Genomic DNA, 21,289 nt, shown 5'->3' on the forward strand with positions numbered 1-21,289 from the left:
GTAGTGTAGTGTAGTGTAGTGTGCTTGAACCCAGTACACTGCTGAAAAGTAGAAGACTCACCAAGCCTTCCATCATTTTAAAATGTCACAGTGGTGCTAAACACCAGATTGAAGGATGACATACATGCACAAGGTTTTTATTTATTTATTTATTTATTTATTTATTTATTTATTCTCTGATCTAAGCCACCAGTGCCTGCATGTTTATTTGTTCCGTATAGTGGACTACACATATTTAATGGAGCACAATTGCTGCTAATATATCAATAAAAAAGCATGTGATAATAAATAGCGTGTAAACACATAATGAAAACATACCTACTGTACCATGTCTATTGCACATACTTTGTCTCCAGCAGTTACTATGGCACACATTCTGGCTTAAATTACTAATTTGTTCTGAGATAGTTTTGAATTTAAACAATACATTTAGCACAGTACAGTGTTACAGTGTTACAGTCACAGGCATGTTGTTAGAGAGAAGCATGTGACATGTAGGGAATGAAACGTGTGTTGAAAGTGACAGATCCTAGGTCATTTTAAGAAGTAAAAAAAATAAATAAATCAATTTATCACATGGGCAAAAAAAAAAAAAAAAAAAACATTTTTGATAAACCAATAACTGGTAGCCCATGTTCCCACTGCTCTATTATTTGTTTTATGGGGAAACTTGTTTTGTTGTCAAATTTAAAATACATAATAACAACATAAAATAGATAAAACATGAGCAAAACCACGGCACCCAACTTGTCTCTGTTCTCAGTCCTTTGACACTGCCCTGCCTGTGTACAAGACTAATGAGACATGTTTGTTTTTGTTGTATAGGTTTTGCTGTGAGTTATTTTTTAAAGTAATTGGTAATTAGCTGTTATTAATTGTAATTAATTGTAATTAGTAATTACAGTTTAAAAGTAAACTCAAGACACATTTTTTTTTAATCTGGCATATATATATAATTCATCGCATGACCTCATACTCAAGTACATTTATCCTGAATGGCTACGCTAATTCTTTCCATCTGTTCTGTATTTTTCTACTCATTCTGAGGCACCTGGAGATTGTGTTAGCTTCAGTAAAAAAAGGCCAACCCTGCGAGGTTTCTGAGGCATCCAGAGAACGACCAGCTCTAGCTGGATTCTGCTTTATAATGGTTGGAGCTACACCCTAAAAAATGCTGGGTCAAAAAAAAACCCAGTCAAGATGACCCCCCCCCCCCCCCCCCCCCGACTAGCTAATATATTGTTTTATATGTTTTTTGTCTTAATGTTCTATCCTTTGTTTTACAAATATGACCCAATTAGTGATACTTCAAATAATATGCTTAAAAAGCATTTATTTCTGTATTGCGTTATATTTTTATACTAGTACTGTAAGTTGTGTTCAAAATAAATCTCCACATTAATGAGCCAATGTATTATGATATGGGATGTGGTGGGCTGCTGTGGGCCAGGAAGATATGGGCCACTTTTTGGTCCCAGTCTGCCCCTGGTAGTGTGTGTGCATGCAGGATGTGTATTGTGTGAAGTTGTAGGGGTTTTGCAAATGACCCAAACTCTCTGACCTCCTGCTGATTTGAGTCCATGACATGCATAGTGACAATTGTTCAGCTCAATTAAAAGCGTTCTGAGTTTGATATTGTATACATGCAAGTGTGTATGAGCTATGGAGCAAAATATCCTGTGAAAACCCTGAGCAACAGGGACTCGCAGACGTCCTAATGGCAGCAGATTCCAATTTGTGTGGTAATTTCTATTAGTTTTTGAGCATGTTAAAACCATCAAAAGGGCCCAGGTAATTGAAAAAATAAATAAATAAATAAATATATATATATATATATATATATATATCACTTTATATTTTATACTCTACATATATATAGAACACTTTCTAACTCCATGATGGTTTCTGATTTTTATTTCTTTCTACATTGTAAAGGAATGCTGAAGGCGTCCAAAAAATGCATTAATCTCCTTTGAACAGTTGATGGTGAGATGTTTCTGCTACTTCTGCTCTGTAAAGACTTCATAACGCCTCTAATCTGAGGTGCTGCTAATTGCTTATTTTTCAAGCTGATAACTCTAAATGAACTTCTCGTCTGAGGCAGAGGTAGGTTTTGGTCTCGCCGTCCTGGGATGGCCTTCATGAGAGACAGTTTCATTATGGTGCTTGACGGATTTTGCAAATGCACTTGACAATACTGTTCTTGCAAAAACTATTTCAGAAAGGCTGACCTCTGTGTCTTAAAATAACAACTAACTGTTGTTTTTGTTGTTGTTACGTAATTACCTAATTTCATATGTGTTATTTTATAGATTTGAAATCCCCAGTTTTGTTGTGGAATGTAGAAAATAAATCACTGAACATAAACAAAGAAATATGCAAGTGACCCCAAACTTTTGAACGGTAGTGTACACACACACACACACACACTATAGAGATTTTGGGAATGGCAGTTAAACGAATCTGCATGTCTTTGAACTGGAGAGGAAGAGGAAGGACCTGAGTACCTGGAGGAAACCAAGCATGAAGAGAACATGCAAGTTTCATGCACACAGACCCAAGGCAGGAATTAAATACATAAGGCTGCAGTGCTAACCACTATGTCACTATGCCACCATATCAAATTACTGATATTTAATTAACTTGTGAAAAGGATCAAACATGATATTTACACAAAGACACACAGACAAGATGAGATCTTGACCAAAAAGGAAGTGTTTTAATTTAATTATAAAGGAAAAATATATGAACGTGAAATGTGGAATTAAGGAAGGGGAATAAAGTGAGAAGAAAGTAGGATGTGTAGAGATATGCATGAAATGACGGCAACAATCACCAGTCTCATTTGTAGGCCAAGGGGGCCACCCACAGATTGGTGGCTGGAGCAGCAGGTCAGAATAGTGGCAGAGAAAACAATCTTCAGGAGCCACAGTGGCAAATCAGAATTTGAAATGCAGAACCCAACATGGCTGTCACAGTCTGGTAGTATCAGCAGCAGAACAGAACTAAAAATGAAGAAGTCAAGGCAGCAGCCAACATCTTAAAAGTGGTTGAATCTTAATAACTGGTCATAACCAAAGGTGGAAGTGCAGGCAAATCTATGTGCTGTGATTAACTGGTGTTTTATCCAGGGTGTATGTCCACCTCACCCTACATTGTTCCTGGCATCCACCAGATCAAATGCTATCAGGATAAAACTCTTAAGTAAAATACTGAAAAGTCATTAAGAACCTATATGTGGTTTATATGCGCATATATGAAGTCTATATGCAGTATATATGCATATATATGACAATATATATGCTGCATAGAGCCAAAATTGAGGTGCATATATGTGCATATACAGGCCATATAGGTCTCCTGTATTGCTTCTTTATATCCACATATAAGCCCTATATGTACATACAAGATATGTCTCCTATATAGCTCATGGCAGGATCTGGTCATTTTAGCTCATATCTCACTTTGGCAACTGTCATACATGATGCGCTCATATTTTCTATTATCAAGGCAATAACTAAGAACTAACTAAATAAAATGTGCGAACACATGAAACTGGTATCACATGTAATTGGCATGGTATGGAATTTAACTATAGTTATACACATTTTAGAATTTCTGTCGCATTATCTGCTAATGACCCGAGGCAGGACACGCCCACACGCCAATCACACGGAAATCAGTCCGGCTAATTTACATACTAGGCCCCGCCCCCGGACACCGGCATGAAAAACACACACAAAGACAGGCTTGAGTTTACACACAGATTCAGTTTTCTGCACGTTTGGAAGATGACACGCGCTACTACACATCAAAGGAAACTCTTCAGAATGTTCTGGAAAGTGGGAGGAGTTTACATTTACCTCAGAAGAAGACTGTGTGGCCCTGACGACGAACAGGAGCATTTTAAAGAGAGAATAGATTTAACAGAGGACACACTGGGTAAGTTATTAAGTCTTATATAACTCTTATTCTGATAATATTAAACTAATATTAGTGAATATTTTCCTTACTTCAGCTAGCTCTTGTTAGCTTGTGTGACACATTGGCTTTCAATGCCATTTACATAGTTTAGGTAAATCATGCTAACATGCTGCCTTTCTGTATGTAGTACAAACATGATATTTTCGATAAGGCTAAGCTAATGCCTTATGGAGTTTACAGATGTTTATAATTGTTCTAATGTATTTCCCCTTGTTTTGGATAGCTTTAGATTATGGTTGCTAATATGTATTTGGCTCCATTTTGGTTAGCTTATAACACTGTTTCATATCTTTATCTGCATTTATACATAAAATCCTATTAACTATTGGGAAGCTAAGCAAGAATCAGTATGAAACATGAAAAAGTTTTTAAAAGTTGCCAATAAATTAATATTGTGATGTGAAATTATTTTTCAGATTGAAAAGGCTCTGGGGTGATTTTTTACTTGGCATTTTTGTATTTTCTTGGACCTCAAGAAAACCTGATGTGTATATAAAAAAACTCTTGCTTTCTCCACCTTCATTTTACCCCCTTTAATAATAATTTTGAAATATTACTTTAAGGTGGAAAGCCAAAAAGAGCAGATGCGGAGCAGCTGGTCGCGTTTATTTGGCATCGGAGGCTGATCTACAGTAGGCCCATTATTGTTACTGTATCTGCTTGGGACCTATATACTAATTCATCGCTTGCTCACTTCTTAATCCTACCTTTCCTTTAAAGCCACATTTCTGGGGTATTGTGCTATAAGGTGTGTAGTCCTCTATTTTGTAGAACATATAGTGTAGCAAATAACCTTGTGGCACTAATTGTTGTCATCTGAAGTTTTAATAAATAATCATTTATTATTATTATACTGTCTTATTATTTTTGTCTTCTCTAGATGCTACATTGAAGAAGTGGCCGGCAGCCACCCGAGGGCAGACAGGCACATCTATCAATTCAAAGCTCACGAAGCTGTCCTCAAAATATATATATTTTTTTCTTCCTGTTGAGTTTTTTTGTCTTATTTTTGTTCTTTTACTATTTGATTGTTCTTAAAAAAAAATAAAAAAAAATTATTTCTACATTTTGGGCTTTTATTTATGTTGTCTAGCAGCTATGGATTTTAATAATTTTACTAATATCTAGGTGAACATATAGGTGCATATATGCACATAGGTACATGCATGCATGTATATATGTGTGCATATATGCACCTATATGTTTACCTAGATTTTATTAATGCATACATATATGCGTACATATATACGTGAATACATGTACCTATATAGGTACATATATGCACGTATATATGTATGTACGCATATATGTACATATAATATAGGAAAACGGCCAATTTTATATGTCACATATGTTAAAAACCTATATTAAAACATATATGTTTATATAGGTTTTTCCGTGTGTAAATGTTTTATTTTTGCAAGCATTTTCCAAAATAAAAAACCAAACAATACAGGATGGCCAAACACTTTGCAAGGTGTTCAAATGTAACAGACAGACACCTGCCAATCTGGTGACAAGCAAACAATAATAACAAGTGTGATGCTGCATGACAGAAAAGAGCAAACAGACCCTTGGCTAGACACTTGATAGATCCTTGGCTCATGATATGCCACAAACCCTTTGGCTCAATGGAAATTTCTCCAGGGTGAAGTGGCTACTTGCATTATGGTTTCGAGTGCAGAGATGTCCAGGACGAGACGAAACCCTGTATTTCAAGCTAAAGAGCTGACAGCATCTAAGCAAATTTTCTATATATAATATATGGTGATATGTAAACACTTTGGGTGATAATTTAACATTGGGAATTTTGCTGTGTACAGATGGACATTTGCTGGGCTTCAGTCCCTGCCCACCAGAATATTGAATCAATTTTGGCTACAGGAGCAAAGGGGCACTACTCTACATTCAGCTGGCCAAACTCCTGAACAATACTGATCAATACTGCAGAATCAAATCATCTGCTTTAGAAATAGAATTAGAAAAAAAAAATACCTTTAAAGGTTTAATACCAGTATATTATTATGCAAAAATATGATTAAAAAAAACATTGTTGCAAGCAATGATGATTGGGCCTAAGCACCTGTGCCATTGCTTTTTTTTGACACACCAGAAAGACAATTGGAACCTTGGCCACATGCATGTGAAGGGGCAATACCACTACCATTATGGCAATTTTAGAATAGGGGATTTTATGTTAAGACCTCCAAAAAGCCCTGGATGCTTTACACTAAAAAAGCATTGCACTATGATGTGCAATGTACTTTTACTAAAAGATGATTAAAAAAGTGATATAAGTAACTGGTTAAAAGGTTATTTCATTGATTCATGCATTATAAAAGTAAAACAAATATATATGAGTAATATTTTAATTTGTGACATGTTATCATTTCAATGTATGATGTACAACTTGACCTCACAAATCTAAAACAACAAGCATAAAAATATGTCCTTTGTAAAAAAATAAAATAACATTGCAGTATGCAGTGATATACAGATTAACTATACTTTAAATAGTAGCTATATAATTATAGTAGGCTTTTTACTAATATAAAACGAAGATAAGAATCTCAGTTATATGGGGAATATAATAACATAGGAAATGTTAAGATATAAGCTTTAAAAATCATAGCAGTTAACATCAAATTTAGCAAACAGTTTAGACTGGATAAAAATGCAAGTAATGTGCTCTGAATTTGCTGGTGCTAAGGATGAGCGGACATTTGCTTACAGATACAGCAGGACAATAAGTATTTAAAAAGTCAAGTCTAGGAATTCTAAAGGTATTTGCAAGCAAAATTTTAGCAAAAAATCGTCATCTTCATTCAAGCATTTATGCATTTTACAGTGTCATGGACAAGTTTTTTTCTTTTCCTTATTTTTTTTTGCATATTTGTCACACTTAAATGGTTCAGAAATTTTTATATTACACAAAGATAATCCGAGTAAATATACAATTTTGTTTTTAAATGGTGTCTTCATTGATTGAGGGAAAAACTGTCCACATCCACCTGACCCTATGTCAAAAAGTAACTTGCAAATCATGAATGAATTGTAATTTTTGGAAAGTTGAGTTAAATTTGACTTGCCACACTTAGCCCTGATTACTGCCAGATCAGTTAAATCAAGAAACCACTTAAATTTTTGGATAAAGTAAGCATGCTAAAATATCTAAAACAATATCAACACAATCTAAAGAAATTCTATAGAAATAGATGAGAAACAAAGCATTTCTAAGGCTTTGGGACTCCAGCAAACCATGTATAAACACAGCAAAACTAACACAGCAATTCATAAAAAAAAAACATCATACTAACAGTCAAACATGGTGGTGGTAGAGTGATGGTCTGGGGCTGCTTTACATTATCAGAACCTGGACAACTTGCCAAAAAAAGGCTTTTGGAATGGCTTAGTTGAGTCCAGGCTTAAATCTGATTGAGATTATACCTTAAACAGGCCGATCATACTTGAAAACTCTCGAATGAGTCGCTGAATGAAAACAATTCTTCAAAGAAGAGTGGCTAAAATTCCTCCACGGAGATGTGAAAAAAGTCATTGCAAAAGCTTGATTGCAGTTGTTTTCCACCAAAAGTGGCACAACCAGTTATTAGACGTACAGTAGGGGGCAGTTCTTGTTTCACATGCGGCCAGGTAGGTCTGAACATATTTTTTTTCCCCTTAATAAATGCAATAATTATTTAAAAACTGTAAGCTATTTACTCTAGTTATCTTTGCGTAATATTCCTTGGCTTTAATTTTTTATTGAGTTGAGTTTTTGAGACATTTTGAAAATTTTTTATGTATTGATTTTGTGTGATCTTATTTTTTGGCATTGTGAAGCACTTTCGTCAACCATGGTTGTTTTGTAAATGTGCTAAATAAATAAACTAAACTAAACTAACTAAACTAATATTTAAATTTGTTTGATTATGTCAATCAAGACAAAAATGCAAAATAAAAATACTCTTTCATGGCACTGCATGTATCTGGGGCCAGGGGTAGCTCAGTGGTTAAGGCATTGGACTACGGTTCAGAAGATCCCAGGTTCAAACCCCACAACCACCAAGTTGCCACTGTTGGGCCCTTGAGCAAGGCCTTTAACCCTCAACTGCTCAGATGTGTAATGAGATAAAAATGTAAGTCGCTCTGGATAAGAGCATCTGCCAAATGTACTGTATCTGGTATTTCTTTTCAGTGCTGCATTATTGGAGAGATATCATCCCCAACCACCACCACTTTCTGCAAACATTTAACCATGGCTCCATCAGCTTACACAGGAATATTGCTCACTGAAATGGAAAAAAGAAATTGAATAAATACAGGTCAGAAAACTAGGTCCAGATGTGCAGCATGGATCATTACATAATTATACTGAAATTATTGTTTAAGGTCGCATCTGACTAGCATGTGGTTCACTAGCCCCTTTAACCAGTGACACAAAGCTTCATTACACAGTGAAATCTACGTCTGAATTGTAATTTGAAACTTGAAATTTGACATTTGAAACATGATTCAATATGACATTTGCTTTTAGAACTTCTCCAAGTGGAACAATTGTTTTTGGATGCACATTTTTCTGTTTCCTCTGTGGCAACAAATCAGTAAGTAGTTGATGTCCGTACATTCAATGTTCATAGCCACCTGTGTCAAATACTCAAGTAAAATCAGATGATGGAAACTTCTCTAGCTAGCAACCAGAATATATGTACAAGGATTAAATCCAATGGTTTTGTAGTTCTCTTTCTAACTTCTACCAAGTACATACTTGTTACTTTATGGTGTTTGGTGTATTCATAACAATCTGTTGTCATCAGTCTTACCTCAGTGTTCAGCTTCACCTCTGAGTATACAGTATCAGCATCCACACTTGCGTTTTCTAATTTTAACAAAAAAATCTTCAATTAATATCCAAAGGAAAGAAAAAACACATTATATCATGATGTTCTGTACCTTTATCTCCCATAGACTTTTTCTGATTTATTGAAAGTTCAGTATAAGTCACATCACCACTACTGGGCTCAGCATCATCCTCTGCAGAAAGAACAAAACTGATCACCAACCTACAGTTCATTACTTTTATGATGAGAGCACTTTCATTATCATTTATCATGTGGCATCTTTTCAGGACAGAGAATGTCACTGCAATAGATAATATATTAGTGATTGTCCCACTTGCCCCCCAAAATACACTACCATTGTTCCTGTTTGCCTTGGTTTTCTTTGTGACCTGTGCATAAGTGACATCACTGCTTTCAGCTGCTGGTTCACCTGAACACAGGGCAGTCTGTTAAATATCAACAAACCATGCCTGTACTTGATTAATGAGCTATACTCAAATTTTCTAATGCAGGATAAAATGTGATTGAGATAGTGTCTGACCAGCCTGAACTGGTGTGTATCCTGACTCAAAGTCTTCAACTCCTGACCGACTCTGATTCTCTGTTCCTGCGCTGACCTCTGATTGATTTTCTTCTCAATACAAAGTAAATAAATAAATAAATAAATAAATACTGTATGCTATACTACTAAGTACATTAAAGAAATAAAAATCAAACCAGGAAAGACAATGGCACTATATGAATAGCATTAGATAGTTAGTTAGTTAGTTAGTTAGTTAACTATATATCAGTTATCAGACCTTTCTTTATTTTGAAGCACCACAGCATCAGGATTAATAAAATGATGAAGAAAAAGGCCAAACTCAGTCCCACAGCCACTCCTACTGTTCTGGTTCCAGAATCTGAGATGAAGAATAGAAAGAAAGCAGATTTTAGGCTTTTAAACAATGCTTGTCTTGCAGGCCTTGAGGACGGATTCATCTTTATAGAACTCAGATTAGATGTTTGAGGGCTTTGCGTTGTGATATAAACTCTAGTATTTCTGAGGATGTCCCTCATTCACAGGATGGACAGGATACTCCAGGATCACTTTAAACTAAACAGTATTTAGACAAAATTCTTACTGTGAAACCTATTAGCATGCTTGTGTTTTGTGATGTTAAAGGTTGAATTGGGTGAAAAATCTTAAGTTAAGGAGTGCAATACTAGAATTGTGCAAATCTACATTACAGTCTCATTCAAATGTTCTACAGTAGATGATTTTAAGATTTTTTTTTTCCTCATAAGAGGAATTCAACTCTGCCGTTTTATTGATGTCTTCAGATAATATTAAAGTTACAGATTTTAATAACATTTAAGACATTAATGAGATAAACAGTTAAGTGTCTCTTGTTAAACAGTTTTCCCTGTTTGAAACTTAAAATATAATAATAATAATAATAATAATAATAATAATATACTGTATTTCTTTAACAATAAACACACTAGATGAAGACTCACCATGCACTGTGATGTTGACAGGATTACTGTTTTCTCCAGATTTAGACTCACACCAGTAAACTCCAGTGTAGGATGTGTTAAGGGAACTGATTTTACATGTAGATCCTGTAACTGATCCCCACTGTGAACAATCTGACACTTTTTTATTGTCTATGTATCGTCTCACTATCCATCCAGTAGAGTGTCTCTGGTCCTCACAGCTCAGTGAGAGAGAGTCACCAGTAAAGTGTTGAGTTCTGTTGGGATTGATGATCAGAGAGACTGGAGGAGATTCACCTTAAACATACAACATTATAATTATGTGTATAATTCACTTATAAACATATACAATAATAATAATAATAATAATAATAATAATAATAATAATAATTGATGTGTTATTATGATTGTGTTTTTATGGTCAATTTAAATTTATATTTGAATGAGAATAATCCTCTACCAGTGCTTAGGGCTTTTCAACTTCCTTGCACATCCATCACGGACTATAGGGAATATTTTTACAGGTTATATTGTAACTGTATTCCTTTATTATATTTTAAATCAGTTTTGTGTTACTTTGCACATTTGTTTATTAATATTTGCTATTGCAGCTCATCAGTGTTTGTATTTTTATTTATCAGTCAGTGGCTGTGGATTGCTTAGGGCTAATGAACTGCCTTACAAATTCCTCACTCAAAAGAGTAACATCTTTTAATAAATCTAGGCACAGTTGTACACTCACAGGACAATTCATTAGGTACACCTAGTACTGGGTTAGACACACTTTTGCATACAGAACTGTCTTAATTCTTAATTACATAGATCCAATAAGGTAGTGGAAACATTCCTCAGACATTTTGGTCCATTTTGACATGATAGCATCATGCAGTCACTGCAGATTTGTTGGCTACACAACCATGATGCAAATGTCCCTTTCCACCACATCACAAAGCCACTCTATTGGACTGAGATCTGGTGAATGTAGAGGCCATTTGAGTGTGGAGGCCATTTGAGTACAGTGAACTCATTGTGATGTTCAAGAAGCCAGTTTCATATGATTATATATTTGTGAAATGCCACATTATCCTCTGGTCATAAAGGAATGGACATGGTCAGCAACAATATTCAATTATTCAATGTTGTGTGTTCAGTATACCTGGCCATTCTCCTTTGACCTTTGACATCAACAGCACATTCTCGCCCAGATAGCTAACCTCACTTAAAATCTTCTTTTTTTTTCAGACCATTTTCTGTAAACCCTAGAGATGGTTGTCCATGACAATACCAGTAGACAAACAATTTCAGAAATACTCAGACCAGCCCATCTGGCACCAACAAGTCACTTAAATCTCCTTTCTTTAGCAGATCATCTTGACCGTGTCTACATGCCGAAATGTGTTACTGCCATGTGATTGGCTGATGAGATATTTGTGTTAACAAGCAAGGGTTCCATCTAATGAGGTAACCGGTGAGTGTATTCCTCCATCATATTTTAAATCAATGCTGCATTTATTTTCACAAGTGTACACCTATATTTGATACTCCAACACATCACTGTTGATATTTTTCCTCACCAGTGATCCATACTGGCTGTGGGTTGCTGAACTTTGTAAAGAATTGTTTTTTTCTCTTTCCTCTGCACCTATAAACTCCTGTGTGATTAAGAGCAGCAGGACTGAGAGTGTAGTTGCCTCCAGATCCTCTGTTGCTGTCTGAGAGGAGCTCCACATAGCCATTATTATTTTTTAATTGAAGTAGGCCATCTCTGTAAGTAAGATGTCTGTGCCAGCTGAATGTCCAGTTTGTAGAGGAGTCTTTAACCTCACAGTTTAGAGTCACTGAGTCTCCTTCAGTCAGCCAGCTCTGTGGAGATACACTCAGTACTGCCTCTGGTTTCTCTGTTACACAGCAAATACAAAACTATACTTTAAATCTTTACATTTAATTTATATACAATAATAATTTTGCCATTGATTTCTGATGTCACACTAAATACAGAATAAGGAATCAAACACTAAATATGCTAAATACAGAAAAAAATACAAATATGTAAAATTAATATCTAACTAATTACAAGATGATGTTTACAATACCACTGCATTGAAGTCATAATATTATAACCAAAACAGTCTTATTTTATTATACTTTAGTATGACTCAGTGGACCCCACAGACACAATAATGTAGGTGTTAAGAAGGAAAAAATCCTCAAATGGAAAATTACAATTAAAATTAGTTTTAGAAAACAGGCAATAAAAAAAAATTAAAAAAAATTAAATATATTGTATTTTTCACTACAGGAAACGTGTGCTTAATTCACATTATCTCTATAAACTTGTTTTATAAAATATTTAAATTTAGCATTAAATATGACTTTATATATGGTTATGGTTATGAAATTGAGGTGTGTTAGTTCCTCACACATTACCAAAAGGTATAATTATACTACGCATAAGCTTAGCTACTGTTGATTTGTAGTATAATCTACATAATACAGCTGTGTCTAACCTTTCAAAGAGGGCTAAGAGTAGACCTTACTAACATACCTGAGGTCTAGCCATGTAAACAATCATAAATATGTCTAATATATAGTTTACTTGGAATTGAAATGAAATCCTAAATATGAGTTTGCAAGTATAAAACTATAAAAAAATGCTTTTAAACAATGCTTGTCTTGCAGGCCTTGAGGATGGATTCATCTTTATAGAACTCAGATTAGATGTTTGAGGGCTTTGCGTTGTGATATAAACTCTAGTATTTCTGAGGATGTCCCTCATTCACAGGATGGACAGGATGCTCCAGGATCATTTTAAACTAAACAGTATTTAGACAAAATTCTTACTGTGAAACCTATTAGCATGCTTGTGTTTTGTGATGTTAAAGGTTGAATTGGGTAAAAAATCTTAAGTTAAGGAGTGTAATACTAGAATTGTGCAAATCTACATTACAGTCTCATTCAAATGTTCTACAGTAGATGACTCAGCTCATAAGAGGAATTTAACTGTGCCGTTTTATTGCTGTCTTCAGGTAATATTTAAGTTACAGATTTTAATAACTTTTTTTTTTTTTCTATAAATTTAGTCCTGTCCAATTCTAGTCGTGGCCAATTCCTCCCCGTCACTAGGGGGCTCCCACATTAAGGCTACCACCACTCAGTCGGGAGGACGAAAGCTATCCTGTGTTTTCTCCGAACCACGTGATGTGAGCCGACCGCATCTTTTCGAACTGCTCGATCACGCACCGTTAGGGGCGGAGTAACACACTCGGAGGAAAGCGCTAGCCGTTCCTTCCGGGTGCGCGAGCTCACAGACGCCTCTGATTGGCTGTAGAGCAGTGATTAATGTGGGAGCACAAAGTACCTCTCATCTCTTCCCCCTGAGAGAGCTCGGCCAATCAGCTCTCTCTGTGCCTCCGGCTGTGAGAGGAAAACAGCAGCTTCCGGGGTTCGAACCAGCGATCTCTGGATGATGATAGGGCGAGCACTTTACCACTGCGCCACTCGGAGGCTTAATAACTTTTAAAACATTAATGAGATAAACCAGTTAAGTGTCTCTTGTTAAACAGTTTTCCCTGTTTGAAACTCTACATATATTATTATCATTATTATTATAAATAATAATAATAATAATAATAATAATAATAATATACTGTATTTCTTTAACAATAAACACACTACATGAAGACTCACCATACACTGTGATGTTGACAGGATTACTGTTTTCTCCAGATTCAGACTCACACCAGTAAACTCCAGTGTGTGATGTGGAGAGGGAGCTGATTTTACATGTAGATCCTGTAACTGATCCCCACTGTGAACAATTTGACGCTTTTTTATTGTGTGTGTATCGTCTCAATATCCATCCAGTAGAGTGTCTCTGGTCCTCACAGCTCAGTGAGAGAGAGTCACCAGTAAAGTGTTGAGTTCTGTTGGGATTGATGATCAGAGAGACTGGAGGAGATTCACCTTAAACACACAACATTATAATTATGCATATAATTCACTTATAAATAATATATATATATAATAATTGATGTGTTATTATGATTGTGTTTTTATGGTCAACTTAAATTTATATGTTAATGAGAATAATCCTCTACCAGTGCTTAGGGCTTTTCAACTTCCTTAAACATCCATCACGGACTATAGGGAATATTTTTACAGGTTATATTGTAACTGTATTTCTTCATTATATGTCAAATCAGTTGTGTGTTAATTTGCACATTTCTTTATTAATATTTGCTACTTAAACTCATGAGTGTTTGTATTTTTATTTATCAGTTAGTGGCTGTGGATTGCTTAGGGCTAATGAACTGCCTTACAAATTCCTCACTCAAAAGAGTAACATCTTTTAATAAATCTAGGCACAGTTGTACACTCACAGGACAATTCATTAGGTACACCTAGTACTGGGTTAGACACACTTTTGCATACAGAACTGTCTTAATTCTTAATTACATAGATCCAATAAGGTAGTGGAAACATTCCTCAGACATTTTGGTCCATTTTGACATGATAGCATCATGCAGTCACTGCAGATTTGTTGGCTACACAACCATGATGCAAATGTCCCTTTCCACCACATCACAAAGCCACTCTATTGGACTGAGATCCAATAATATATAGGTGAATATAGAGGCCATTTGAATGTGGAGGCCATTACAGTGAACTCATTGTCATGTTCAAGAAGCCAGTTTCATATGATTATATATTTGTGAAATGCCACATTATCCTCTGGTCATAAAGGAATGGACATGGTCAGCAACACTCACTCATCTTCTATACTGCTTTATCCTGTATTCAGGGTCACGGGGAACTGTAGCCTATCCCAGGAGGCTAAGAGCACGAGGCAGGGTACACCCTGGACAGGGTGCCAATCCTTCACAGGGCACACATAATATTTAGACACACTCACACACTACGGGCAATTTGGGAACGCTAATTAACCTTACCTACATGTCTTTGTAAATGTGGGAGGAAACAAGAGTACCCAGAGGAAACCCACTGAGTAAGCACAGGGAGAACATGCAAACTCCATGCATACAGAGATGGAAACCAAGCCTGGCCGGGAATCGAACCCAGACCCTGGAGGTGCAAGGTGACAGTGCTAACCACTACACCACCGTGCCACCTGGTCAGCAACAATATTCAATTATTCAATGTTGTGTGTTCAGCATACCTGGCCATTCTCCTCTGACCTTTGACATCAACAGCACATTCTCGCCCAGATAGCTGACCTCACTTAAAATTTTCTTTTTTTTTCAGACCTTTTCTGTAAACCCTAGAGATGGTTGTACATAACAATACCAGTAGACAAACAATTTCAAAAATACTCAGACCAGCCCATTTGGCACCAACAACTATGGAAGTAAATTTTATTTGATTTTATTTGATTTTATGTAACTTTACTTCCTTTTAAGGAATAAATGGTAGCCCATAGGAAAGTACTCAGAAATGTGTGTGCGAAGCTGCACGTATAGGCCTGAGATTCTGCTTGCATAAGCAGTCCGATATATACATTGAGGCCCCTAGGCTGGGGAAGCTTGATGAACCCCAGATGTTTAGGATGACATCATTGCATGTAGAATGAATTCTTTTGTCCTGGTTGACTATATAAGTGGCGAGCCGACGGGACAGTGTTGCGATTCTGCAGTCTCCCCCGGCCGTTATTGCATGATAAATAAAGGTCGTGATCTTCTGAAACCAAAGCCTGGGTCTTCAATCAATTTCCACAACATCTTGGCGCTGCGAGCAGGGTGGTGAAGGGGCAAAGGTGTGGCTGATCACCGTGGGCATCCTTGGCGGGCAGCACAAACAGGTGGCCACCTAAAAAGGTAAGCAACTTTTGCTTATATACTTAGTTTGTGTTGTTTGCTGGGATAACCCGTGGTGGTAAGGACACCTGATAAAGACCTCTCCAAATTAAGTAGTCTCTACATGGGCTTTGGTTCCAGAAAGAAATGCATGCATCAGCTTACTAACTGTTGTACTGATAGTAAATTGATAAAATAAGCATTGCATTTGTCTGTTTTGTTGTCAAGAGGGCATTGATTGATGGCAGCAATAACAGGTGGTATGAGAGAGCGCATTTGAGTATCTATTTAAGTTGCTAAGAGGGCAATATAAAAAGGTAGATAGTCTTGATATTAATTTGTACTTATTGTCAAGTGGGCCTTGATTGGATGGCAATAGGGGAAAGCAGGTTAATACGGAGTTGCGCTTAATTAGTAATATTGTTTGTGTGAGGATACGCAACAATTAATAAAATAATACCCTTTCGTATGAGGAACACTTTGGTGTCGTAAGCATTTTGTAGCCACCTTAAAATTTGTATTGTATGGGGTTTTGTGGCATTTATTGATATCTTTTCCTATGTGGAATGTACGGGTGTACATCATAAGCATTGTGTCATAACTTTCTATGTGGAGCACTATTTTGTGCCATTAAGTTGAATGCAATTGCAATTGTTTGTGTCTAATTGATGTTGTGTCTGTCTATTACTGTTTGAGTGTGTGAGAGCTCTATGTGTGCCTGAGTGTGCCTGAGAGAGAGAGAGAGAGAGAGAGAGAGAGGCTGGTTGAGTGAAATCATAAGCTTCGTGTCGAGTAAACAGGCCTGGACCTCCCGAGGGAATTGTGTGTACAACCCTCAGAGGGGGGGCAGCTTGTTGCCAGACCGGAGTCGTGTGTGTGTGTGTGTATGAGCCCTTATTAGTTTAATAACTAAATAAAGAGTTAAATAGTTAAACATTACTCAATAAAAGGGACACGTGTGAGTGTATTAATGAGCCCCAATTAGTGAAGGGGACAAGTATGTAAAGAATAAGCCCTATTTTCCAGGAAAAAAGGGATAAAGTATGAATGCTTAAGCCTATGACTAAATAAATAAATAAATAAATAAATAAATAAAAAGTTTGAAGTGGTGAGTGTGTTTGAACCCTATATTAATACTGTGCCATTACTCGGTTACTGTGTATAAAATATACTGTGATTTTGGCAATATTGTACATTAAGAAGTGATTATCATTTTAAAGCTTGTTAAGGAAGGTGGATATTTCTGGCAGTATACAATATTGGATGTTGTTGTAAGTAAAAGTTTATTCATTAAAATAAGTGCATAGGCACAAGTTAACTACGACTAAGTTGTGGTGAAGTAGGTTATAAAGCACAATGGCAGCCTCTCCAGAGGAGATATTAGTGCTGAAACATCCTTTGTGTGCAGATCTCATAACTAAGGTCTCTAATAAATGGCAAAAGCGGACTAAAGATCTGTTTACTAAATGGCCAAAGGGAGGGTCATTTGATGTGACACTGTGTTCGGAGATGGAAGTTTTGATCAGAAATTATAAAACGGCATCAAGAGAGAAAAAGCGTGTACAGAGAGAGTCGAAAAGACAGCAGGAGAGAGAGATCCTAGCGTTGTTTAAGAAGGAGGGGGAGGAAGTAGTAAAACAGAAAAAGCAAGCTAGGAAAAAATCTAAAAAATCAGGAAGTGAGGCCCAGAGTAATGGAGGGGACATTTTAGTCACCCCTCCCCCCTATGTGCAGACTGAAGGACAGTTCCCCATGCTTAAAGGCGTGGTGGAAGTGTCGGGTGAGATGCAAATGGAAGGTCATGTAGATTTAGACGGAGACTACAGAGAGTCGTGTGTGAAGTCAAGAAAGAGGCAGGATAGGAAAACTGATAGAGAAGAAAGCACACCATTAGATTGTTACAAGGAAGTAAGGGCAGATCTACAGAGAGTGAAAAGGTTGTATGGGAAGGAAGATAAGTTAGAAGAATGGGAAGAGGTGCAAGCAAGTGGAGAGAGAACAGACAGGAGTGCTAAAACACCAGTAAAAAGTCAGATACAGTTAGATACAACATTAAGGACTGGGCGTGGGCCTTTGTGCAGTGGAGAGGAAGGGGGTGAAGAGGATTTGTCAGTTAATATGAGTAGTTGGAAACTGGGAAGGGACACGGGGAGACTTAGGGAACTGGCTCCACAATTTCCAATCTTAATTAAAGGTGCACGGGGACAATATGTACCATGGGCAACTCAGGATCTCGAGGGGCTTGTCAACCGCCTCCCTAACATTCACGAGGGTGCAGGGAAATGGATCAAGGTCTTAGAAGAGGAGACCTCAGGCAAGCTGTTGTCAGTGGGGGACATAAAAGCTCTGTTGGCAAAGATTTTAGGCGGAGGGAAATTGGAGGAGATCCTCCAGGCTTCTGACCTGAGCGAGGCCATAGATACATACCATATGGATGGAACTGTGTTTGATGCTTATCGTCCTTCTGTGTGGCAAGCTTTGCGTACTGAATATCCAACTAGAGTGGACCCAAAAGCTTTAAAGGGGGACGAGTTGGAAGAAACAGAGAATCCAACTCTGTACATCCAGAAGCAGCTAAAGAGATGGAAGCAAGAGACTGAAAGTGATCCAGAAGGAGATGCATTATTGTCTACGCTGTTCAGACAAACCATAGTAAATGCCATGCCTCACCCAGTGAAAAGTAAACTGGAAGATGTGGTCGGCTTAACTTCTAAATCACACAAAGAATTCTGTGATCACGTCACACATGCTGTTGAACAGTATAGGAAAAATGAGCAGAAGTTGAGAGCTCAAGAAAAAGAACTGCAAAGAAAACTGGCTCAGTTACAGCTTGAAGAACTAACAAAGAAAAACAAGAGAAAAGTCCAAGCTACTCTAAGAACAGAGGAAGCAGAGCAAATGTCTGTGAGGGCCCCAAGCAATCCATCATCCACAGTCCAGCCAGCGGCAGTTACTGCGATGACAGCACCAGCCGCATTCTCTCCAAACTCAAACCAGATGCCTGCGCCTGTCATTAACGTTTTCACTCAAAAGCCAGGGCAGAGGGAGTGGAGAGCCAATCAACAACAGAGAGGACAAAGGAACCCTCAGTCTAGCTTTCCCCCAGGCGTATGTTGGGGGTGTGGACAAGCTGGACACAACCGATCACACTGCCTTTCCCACCCATGGCCTCAAGCCCAAAGGAATGCGGTGGGAGGGGGGTGGCAACAGCCTCCTCGAGATCAGGTTCAAGGCCCAGTAAACCCATGGGGGGGTCCAAAGCTGGGATATTAGGGGTGCCCAGAGAATCCTACAGGGGAGAATCAGTTACCTATTTTAACAACTAGTGCAGAACAAGAACCCATGTTACACATTGAGGTAGACGGTAAAAGTACACCCATGTTAATTGATACAGGAGCGGTTTATACATGCTTAAACTTAAGTCATGCCTCACATCTCTCCATGTCTGGAAAATTTGCCAAGACAGTAGGATTCTCGGGAAAAAAGCAGTTAGTTCCTATGACCGCTCCAGTCCGTCTACAAACTAACAACAAAAGTGTGACCCTACCTGTATTAGTTTCAAGTCAGACACCGGTAAATTTATTAGGAAGAGATGCTTTATGTAAATTAGGACTGCAAATATTGTGTTCCCCAGAGGGTGTGTATGTTGACATGAAAGGTATTAAAAATCAAATGGTAATGCTTGAGCCACAAGCAAATGTGTATTGGGTGGGACAGCTGGAAAAAGACGTTAGTCAAATAATCCATAAATGGGGAAAGTTTATTAAAGCACAAATTCCTGAAGCACAACTGCCTTGTTCGGCTTTCCACTGCACAATGATTTATGACCCAGCTAAAGACACTGACTTAGAACAGACATGGCAGAAAGAGACAAGAGAGAACAAGGTTGAGTTAATCACACAGTACATCATCATAGGCCAGCAAGGAGCAGCTATCAGTGTAGACGAGTGTGATTTTGTAAAACGGTGGTTTAATGTAACTGATTCTGTTCCTCATGTGACATTGTATGTAGGAAAAAACTACAGCTCAAAGGACTTAGGACCAATGATGAAAAAAGCTAAAGAGGTCCAGTGGGAATCAACCATAAATCCATTGATTTTTCATTCTGTAGATAAAAACTATATGAAAATCTTGTGTGGTAATAACTTGATTGGTACTCCTCAGGAAGTGGTAATTAGCAGCGACTCACAACCCCAAATGACATCAGCCTCTGAAGTAACTGATACTGCCGAGGAAGAATTGTATAGGGACATGGAGAGTCACGTCCCACCTGAATTATGGTCTCGGCATGATACAGATGTAGGTCTAATTAAGTCAGCCAGCCCAATTCAAGTACAACTTAAACCAAATATAAAACTGCCCAGGATAAGACAATATCCTTTGCGACCTGAGGCAGAAGCTGGCATAAAAAACACTATTGAAGGCCTTGTGAAAGCATCAGTGCTAGAAGAGACAACGAGTTGTTGTAATACTCCAATTTTCCCGGTAATCAAGCCAGGTACAAATAAATGGCGTCTTGTGCATGATTTGCGTGCAATTAATAATATAACTGAGGATTACCCAGCTGATGTTCCAAATCCACACACACTGCTGACTAATGTCCCTCCCGATGCCAAGTACTTTACTGTGATTGATCTTTGTTCAGCTTTTTTCAGTATTCCGGTGGCGGAAGAGAGTAGGTATTTGTTTGCGTTTACATATGCGGGTAAACAATATACATATTGCAGGATGGCTCAAGGGTTCAAACACTCACCAAATATCTTTAATCAGGTGTTAAAAGCTGATTTATCAGATTTAATAATGGAGAGTAACCTGCTGCAATATATGGATGATCTCGTAATCTGCTCATCCTCTTTAGAAGCATGCCATAGAGATTCCATTAAAGTGCTCAACAAGCTTGCACAGGGAGGTCATAAAGTGTCTAAAGCTAAGTTGCAATACTGCAAGCCCCAAGTTGAATATTTAGGGCGGCAAATTTCTCATGGTTCAATAGCCATAGCGCCTACCCAGTTAGAAGGCATAAGTAAAGCACCGTTACCACAAACAGTTAAACAGTTGATGACCTTCCTAGGCTTAACAGGTTTCAGTGCTGACTGGATTGAGGAGTATGCAGTAAAAACAGCTCCACTGAGGGAGATAATGAAAGACGAAGGAGTGCAAAATCTAAGTGCTCCCTTA

The 21,289-nt window shown here is 37.4% G+C and overlaps 1 long non-coding RNA gene across 1 annotated transcript; it reads right to left on the reverse strand.

The window, feature by feature from the left end:
* Positions 1-7,959: 7,959 nt before the first annotated feature.
* LOC128524438 (uncharacterized) lies at positions 7,960-9,007 on the reverse strand. The gene is made up of 3 exons (XR_008360520.1): positions 8,935-9,007; positions 8,805-8,860; positions 7,960-8,273 (listed from the first exon to the last, which is right to left on the reverse strand). It is a non-coding gene; the product is annotated as an uncharacterized LOC128524438 (long non-coding RNA).
* Between the last annotated feature and the right edge of the window lie 12,282 nt (positions 9,008-21,289).

This window comes from Clarias gariepinus, chromosome 1, assembly GCF_024256425.1.
Source record: "Clarias gariepinus isolate MV-2021 ecotype Netherlands chromosome 1, CGAR_prim_01v2, whole genome shotgun sequence".
Lineage (NCBI taxonomy): Eukaryota > Metazoa > Chordata > Actinopteri > Siluriformes > Clariidae > Clarias > Clarias gariepinus.